We start from the raw sequence: 8,026 nt of genomic DNA, 5'->3' as shown, positions 1-8,026 counted from the left end.
ATTTAATGCAGAATAAGATCAAAGAATAGAATAAATCAGACGGACTTATATTGTTGTAATTTAGCCGATCATCTAATGAAACTGAATTGTGTTCGTGAGCATGGAGGTCGATAAGGCTTTATGCATGTTGGACGATAAGCCTGTGGTTTAGTTGGTAGTATTCCCTAGAATTTCCAGAAAAAATTATCAAGTTGAGTTTTTGAGTATTTCACAGCGGAAGGTCCCTTTGGAGAGCGTTTAGCCCCAGTGACGGGAATATGCATGCCTTTCACTTGAATGCACCTTTTTTGGACTAGGCACCCCTACTTAGTTTTAGAATTTAGAGATCTGTTTACATAACCAAGACGCAACTGGATATGGGAACTATAGGTATATTGGTTCTGTCAGGAAGGTCAGATTGCTGGAGGGAACCCCAGAACTCCCGCAACCTACTGAGACCCTAAAACCCAACCAAAGTCTCAATAGGAAAGCTGACAAGCATTCACGGCTGTGAGTCATTGAATCAATTCAGCAAGAGTCGATGAGTGCTCAGGCACACCACATTAGCACGACCGACAGGATCCGCTACCGAACATTCCAAAGAAGCACGACCGATGTTGATCGGTGTTCCCTAAACGCCTATCGGAGAGCCTAAATTAATGTAAAGCAATGCCCTTTAAATAACTCGGGGCCACTGTAACTTTTGCACTCGTGTGAACTCGCTCGTTGCCATAATGTCGTGTTCCTTGCCTGTGAGTTCTTTTTCCGGCACTAGGCACTGGAGCAGGAACATCAGTCAGATATAACAGCTTCAGATACCCGCTTGGAATGAAACGAGGTACCACATAGAAGCGAGTGAAAAAATGAATGGAAATTGCTCTACGCCAGGCATTTGTTTTGATTAGTGTGTGTCGCATGAGGGACGTCCAGCGACTGAGCATCAGAAAACCGTTGAATTTGATCGGGTACTGTCAATTCTAGTGATTATACGTCTTCACTCCTTGGTTTCAAAAGACTATCCTCGTCCGATTTCAACCACAACATTAGCCAAATGCAATTAGCTCACTCAATTTACTGAGACTAGCATTATCGTTGAAGCTTACAGTCCCCGTTCCCACTATGATGGGAATTCTCTTGTACTATCGGCTAGAATGGCAATGCCTGTGCATTACAATCCCCATATTTTTGTATTTAAGACGAGCAAAGCATTGAGAATCTTCTCAAGAGATCCATGTACTGTGCGCCAATTTGGTCGATGTTGGGGTTTCAACTCCAACACTAGCCAAATGAACTTAGCTTCACACATATATCACAACACTCCCGTTGAGCCTGATATTCCTCCCCAACGCCTGTTCTGTATAATCCCTATGTTTTTTTTATTTGGGCCAGTAAATCCGTGAGAAATTCTTCAATTTATACATGTTATTTTCTCGGCCCCAGCAATAGCAGTAAATTCGCAGCTGGGCATACTGTTATATCTACTGATTTTGCAATCTGTTGTATCTGACTGCTGTGCTGCTGCTCCAGTGCCTAGTGCCGGGAAAGAGACCCAATGATGAGGAACAACAACTTTATTCCGAACAAACGAGTGCGATAGCGTGAGCGCGAAAACGCAACGACCTCAAGCTATTCTATTGGGAGAGCACCGTCTAAACTTCGTCCAACACTGACTCACGCTATCTGGCTTTGATACGGGGCTGTGACGCGCTGCATATTGAGGGGGCCTTGTCTGTCTGGTCAACATCCAGCGGAGCTGTTACTTCTTTCAGGAGCAAGACAGAACCAATGTCAGAGCGCTTCTGAAATTGCCCCAAATTGTTTCTCATTTCGCGGAGGATATGTCTGTTTTTATTGTACGGTAAACTACGTAAAACCAGTTACATTTCCATCGTCCAGCTACCGAGGTGGTTTGAAACCGTTTTTATTGTTGGCTTGTAAATGCTCACTATTTAGAATGAGCACACTTGGTTGATATCTGATCTCTCGTGATTGTTTTCCTAGAGGGACTACTTACTTCTTGAAAGTCACTTTTCTTAAGGGAAACGTCCTACGCGACAAAAGGCCCACAGTCGAGGTGGAATCAGAGTTGGCACGAGCACACAAATGAGTGCACACAAAAGCTGGTGGTAGAGCGTGGCGATTCGTCCTTCAAGCAGAATTTGATAGTGGGGCTGGAGTTTAACCGAGCGCACATTCAGTAGGTTCGTCCTTCTTGGGGCTCATCAGATATACGCAGTTCCCGGATTTCCGTAAACCTTATGTTCCCAAATATCGTAGCAACTGAAACACAAGGCGGCCTGGCGCAGCACATTCAGTAGCCTGGGAACCATCACAAACGAGAGATTCAGAGAGAAAAATTGCAACTTTGGCATCGTAGAATTCAGGGCTGAGTCAGGAGCGCATACAGCAGAACAAGCACATCACTTTTCAAACACCTTGGCATCCGCAAAAATGGATCACTAAGTTTGGGGGAGAGGGATAACTGGACTGTCGTTGGTTGACGAACGATATTTGACCTTCGTTGGTGAAAGATGGCTACTTGGCATTTGGAAGATTCTCAGGAACGAAAACCAAAAACAAGTCATCTCTCATAAACCGACTCGACTGAAAAGGTACGTACTTGGAAAACTCTGTTGTTTTCCTATGAAGCGGCTACCTGCGACAGAGACTACGGACTACTGGTTATTGAAAGCCTTTACTTGTTTTTCGGGATAGAAGGAGAGCGCGCAAACTACTGGTCGAAATCATGCCACAAGATTTCGCAGTTTTATCTGTTTCAACCTTTTGGTTTGCAGGATGGAGTGTTGATGGTTCTGAAGGTCGCTGAAACAGGTCTTAAACGCAATCAACGAGAAATCCAAATTGTTCTGCATTATTCACTGGGCTAACTGATAATCAGTCACGTGTGCAATGTACCCACGTCTACTAGATGTGCTGGACCATCTGACGCATTCCATTTTCTCTAGGATTGTTGGGCTTCTTGTCAGAATTGTAGTTAATGACTGTTATAAGGCATAGGAGCTTCGGACTGAATTCGGCTCGGAGAGTGCTGAAAAGATTGAGCGCCTTTGAATTGATTGAAGAAACCCTTGAAAACGGTTACCCACGGCTACCGGAATTTCGGATTACATCTAATCCTACTACGCTGTGTTCCGACTTTGGAAATCCCATATTATTTACTTTTAATTTATCCACTTGTACTTGTCCCTCTGATTGCTCTAAACGAGTTGATGGAAGTTCAAAATTGGCCACACATGCTCGAAACCGACGGCAGAGAAACCTTGGGTTAACTCAACTTATTGGCTGACAGTATAGCACAGGCATTCTTCCACTTCCTATCCCTTATGATAGGGCTAACCCGAGGGAAAATTTTACCGGTGTAACGGTGTATACTACTGATGAGGCATGTGAGCAATATGCGGTTTTCATGTGAGTGCGCTTCGTATCTCTTGAAAAGTGAGGTCTATCACGGGATTTGTGGAGTCCTTTGTAGCATTTTCTCGCATTTGTATAATGGTCAATGAATGTTCAGGAAATTTCAGGAAGACGCGTTCAAGTCAATGAATGGAAATTTCAGGAAGACGCGTTCAAGCGGTGGATGGATATTCAGTTTTTGTAAACAAGATGCATATATGAGTTTTGCTTCCCTTCCCAACAGCCTGCAAATGTTTAGTTGGTGTTTCCTAATATACAACTACGCAGCGGAGGCCTTCTTTCTTTCACTGGTATTGGTTAGCCATCACATCCTCCAGCGTCTCCAGTCAAGCACAAATAGGGTCACGCGGACATCATGCCGGAAGCCGAACAGAAACAACAGCACCAAAGCTTTCTGTAACATCATTTATCCCCATCCGCTATCTCAAATTCGGTCCACCTCCAGGTTTCCTGCACTCTACATCAGGCATGAAAAATAGCCTTCATTTTGGCAGGCGGTAATTAGGCTTGCGTAACACCTGGCCTAAGCAACACATCTAGCAATGTTGGACGCATTCTTTAAGTGAACTATACTCTGCTCCGACGACAACCCTTCTCCTAATCACCTCACTGAGAATTCGCCTGTCTCAACGATTCCAGCTATAGTCCTGAGACATCGTAGTCAAAAACCTGAGATGTTTCAGATCCTAGGCCTGGAAACGTCAACTATCGCAGTCGTACAAAAATGCCGCCAATTCAGAGTCAGTGACCTTATTAGCCAAACGAGGTGCTCTCATTTCGAACGCTCTTAAATGGTTCATTTGCGAGCGACAATAAACAACCATGTGGTCCGAATCCATGTAGCTGTTCCAGTAACTGGCCCACACCACCTATAGCCCAAAGTGATGTGATCACTTTGTGTTGTAGGTTGACTTGCATGTGTGGGGATACCATGCGAGCAAAAGGCTTCGTTCGTTTCGGAAGTTAGTGCTGCACAGAATCAGATACTGGTCAACACTTAGTAGCGGTAGACGTTCGCCGTTGTCTGTACGTCTTCTATCCAGTCCTAGACGACCACCAAATTGAGTCTCAGAAGAGTTTAGTCCACTCACTAATGTCATCATCATCATCATCGTCATCATCAGGAGCAGCAGCAACAACAATAATACCAGCTTAGCACACAACAATACACTCAAAGCGTTGTGAAAACTGTCTTTGAATGTGTCAGAGCTACAGGCTGTTTGGGCGTAAGCAGATACAATGAACAGGCAGCGATTATCGTTGAGTTTACGGGATAAGTTGATAGACGTTGGTAAACGAACACATAGAGGCGACTATCAACAGGCAATCGTTCAAGCAGAGACCTTCTGCTTCACTGGCTTAGGACATTGAACAACCCTGCAAAGCCGGTAGTAGCGGCACCCGGATCACCAGAGTTGGGCCACCGAAGTCTGGAGGAAACCTGCCAGTTCAATGAGCATAATTTGGTCAAACAAACCGCACATCAATAGAAAGTGAGTCCAACGTTTTGCTGTCCAGTTGGTTTCAGAGTGCGAAAGTCCAGAGGCTGAACTGACCGTCTGAGTTTGAAGGATGATTTCGAAGGAGGAGGCTGTAGAAGTTGAAGCTAACGGCAGTCAGCGGCGAACGGATCCGTCAGGCCTTGAGATTGGGTCTACGGATATGTCGCTAGAAACGGGTTAGAAGAGGGAGTGGAGGAAATTTATGAAAGAGGAAGAAGGGAGATATTAGTAGGATCCTAGCTCTGATTGCTCTTGCTGCTGTATGCAGCCACTATGGTGATTCAATCGATGGCACCACGGGACGGTGATGTGGCCTGAGTTTATTTGCAGGTGTATAATTCATGGTTGTACGTGGGGTGGGATTCTGCCAAGGCGCCCGAACCTAGACGAAAGGATAACGAGGGCTCTCAACCGATGTCGCAGTGAAGTGGTGGCTGGCGTAAGACCATCAGAGCAGCCTACATTTCTAATGACCAAGCCCCTTACGATAACCTGATTTTTGACGTCTCATTGGAGCGCCTGATTGACATGCGTCTGTTGGCCTCAGAGCCGTTTTTTAAATTACACGGCATCTTTCTATACAAAATAACAAGGTGACTTCGGTGGAGTAGTCGAATAGCGAGTACAGACATGTACCTTTGGGAATCTCGTAGAGACCCGTGATTCTCCTCATGCGCATACCGAAAGTGAGTTGCCTGTGTGTTCCGGAGCGAAGACCTTTCTTTCAACGGCTCGGCAGTCTCGTAATGTTTTCCATCATTAGTGATGCGCCTGTGGCAGTGTCGTGTGCGCACAAGACGCCTTCTACCCTACCCACTTTTCACCATGGGCTTATTTTCGCTACAAAGCAAGCACAGACATCAGAGTAAAAGGAGGATTTAATTTCAAACTTCTCAACAGTTATGCCTGATTTCTTGCAGACTTCAAACTGATTGGACTTTACAGTGAGCTGGTGTGCGATAAGGTGAGTGATCATACATATAAACTATAGGACGATGATTCCAACGCAGAGGAGTCACCTACTGCGGTGCCAGTTTTTTCCCCTCAGGTGATTTTGATATCTGTCGGATATGATTATCTCAATGTTGATGAAACTTTGTGATGTTTAGGCTATCTGCAGCAAAGCTGTTCCGGGCCATATTTGGACGTTTTGACGGTATCGTCACAAACTGCGTAATCATAAGAAGTGACCAAAGCGAGTGCGCCTATTTAGTGTGCGGTCCTGGTAAAATCTACCATTTGGTGTGATTTCCAACATGTGAACGGTTGGAAACGAACCGATCGCGTATCATTATCCCAAACGAGCTTTGGGTCAGACAGATAACGATTCAGCGATCACTTTGGACTACCACACGAGGTCGGTGTTGGATATCCTTTGAAAGGTGTCACTGGTTGCCATGTGTCCGGATCTTATGGCTAATGGGTGTTGCGATCGAGTCTTGGTCCTTGATCTTCGGGTTCATGGGTGGTCCAGAACCGCACGCACTTGCCAGTTATTCGTCTTCTATTCCACTCACACTGGGATGCTTTGATACTTCTACTGCCTGGGGTATCGGTCACTGGGATGCGAACCGCAGTTCCCGTCCAAAAACTTGGCCTTTTTCTAAATCTGTCTTGTGTCTCATGTCTAACACATGTTCCAACATTACGCGGCCTTTGCGTAGCATCGGATATCCATCTGGTTTATTTTGCCAGGCCGTTCACTTTTATCTTGTGTTCACCGATTCTGGTTTGTCCAGTACACACTCCGAATGCAGTCGTTACATTTAGTTCCGTATATACGGATCTTGGCTCACCTTTCTCGAGGGAGGGGCTAAAAATCCGCCGATCGTTTAGCAAGCCCTTCTGCAAACACGTCATCGAAGTAGTCTTTCCCAGATTACTACCTTCATAGCCCTCAAAAGTTCAGCTTCTTCTAGTCTTATTACAAGCAGTTGCGATTGCGCATCTCTCTGTTATCCTTTGTGAAACTGTCCAGATCTTTACCGGAGAAACTGGGTGCTGTTGAATCCACTGTAGTGATTAACAGATTTGACCGCATGCACATATGGCTTGCAGTGTAACAATGACGAATTTCTGTCCTTTAGTTGCCTGGGCATGTTTCCAACTACTCAACACCAGAACAGACCACGTTACGTGAATCCCTAGCATTCATAACACGTACGAAAAAATTACCAACTCCGGTTTCGTGGATAACCGCCAGTCTGAGTGCTGAGATGGGAACTTCGCAAACAATTTATCACCATCAAGTTGACTTCACCAGTACGGCAGTGTGCATCGAAGCAGTCTGATACGCATCTTCAAAGTATAAGGTCGCATTTGGACCTGAGTTGAATGAGAGCGACTGAGATTCGTAGATCGTAATTCATTTTCAAGAGCTGATAGTGTTACCAAACCTAACCACCGGCCGTGGAATTTTGAAGGAGCTTGGAGTTCTCCATCTGATCAACCCGTACGCTTAGTACATTTTAAATGCAATTGTCGGGTAAGAGGCTAGTGTTTTTCGGACAAAACTGATCAGTTCCATTCACAAGACGTTTTCGACTGGTCTTTGCGGCTGTAGACATCCACAAATCAGAATATAATGCGTGCTACGGACAGGAGGAAAGGTCACGGACTATCATAGTTCACAGTTATATGGCTTCAAGAATTAATGCAACACATTATTTCCTGGTCCTAATTGCAAAACTATAAGGAAACAACTGCAAAACACCCACTTACCTTGGTTTGAACTATCAGTATTAGCGCCTGCCAATCGTCACCGATGGCTGCTATTCAGCTGTTCGAGGCAAGGATGTGAACATGGATCTGGTTTGGGTGGACTCACTCAGACACACGACCTCACGCTTCTCTGTTCATACTACTCCAGGCTATGTTGAATGTCTGTGCTGGTATCCAGACTCAGAAAAATTAAAAGCATGCTGTGGCGAAGAACAAGATTCTGTACTTTTGTTTGACATGGTAACCGGACAACAGCTGTGTAGTCATAAATTACATGACAAAGACACGGTTAACTCCTTTGGAGAACCCTCATGTGTAAACATTGACCATAAGGTCTCGATATTTTTTATCTTCCTCCAACCGGACATTGTGTTCTCCGTTCGTTGCTA

Source organism: Opisthorchis viverrini (genome assembly GCF_000715545.1).
Source record: "Opisthorchis viverrini unplaced genomic scaffold opera_v5_639, whole genome shotgun sequence".
NCBI classification, from domain to species: Eukaryota; Metazoa; Platyhelminthes; class Trematoda; order Opisthorchiida; family Opisthorchiidae; genus Opisthorchis; species Opisthorchis viverrini.
Note: the sequence above shows the minus strand (reverse complement) of the source record.